This window comes from Ipomoea triloba, chromosome 16 (genome assembly GCF_003576645.1).
Source record: "Ipomoea triloba cultivar NCNSP0323 chromosome 16, ASM357664v1".
Classification (NCBI taxonomy): domain Eukaryota; kingdom Viridiplantae; phylum Streptophyta; class Magnoliopsida; order Solanales; family Convolvulaceae; genus Ipomoea; species Ipomoea triloba.
In genome coordinates, this window is record NC_044931.1 from 12,933,448 (window position 1) to 12,934,031 (window position 584).

Sequence of the window (584 nt, forward strand, 5' to 3'; positions counted from 1 at the left end):
CAAATTACAAAAGCTTGCGAGTGTTTGGATGCTTATGTTTTCCTTCTCTAAGACATCAAGGAGGTAATAAATTTGTTAAGAAAACTTATCCTTGTGTTTTTATTGGTTACAGCCCTATTCACAAGGGTTATAGGTGCTATGAACCTCGAACAAAAAGAGTATACATATCAAGACATGTTGTCTTCGATGAAGGTAAATTCCTCTATAAACCGTCTTCTCCAGAATCAATTCATGTGCCAATACAATTTGCAGAATTTCCATCTCTTGATGAATGGTTTAAAGTCACTCTTGAAGCTGAACCTCCAAAGGTAGGAACAAATGTAGAGTCAGCAACTCAAACATCTATTATAACTACTATTGATTGTTGTGATGAAAATAATGATCATAACAGATATAATGATAGTAATGTTGAATCTCCTGAAAATAATGGAGTTTTGCTTGATGTTAATGTGCCTTATGAGGATGAAACCTTAGTTGCAGTTGAACTGACAGATACAGAAACTCTCACTTTGCTAAATGACTTGCCTAGGCATATTGTTGATACAAATGTCGACAATAATGAAAGTGAAAATTATGTTCGTCCT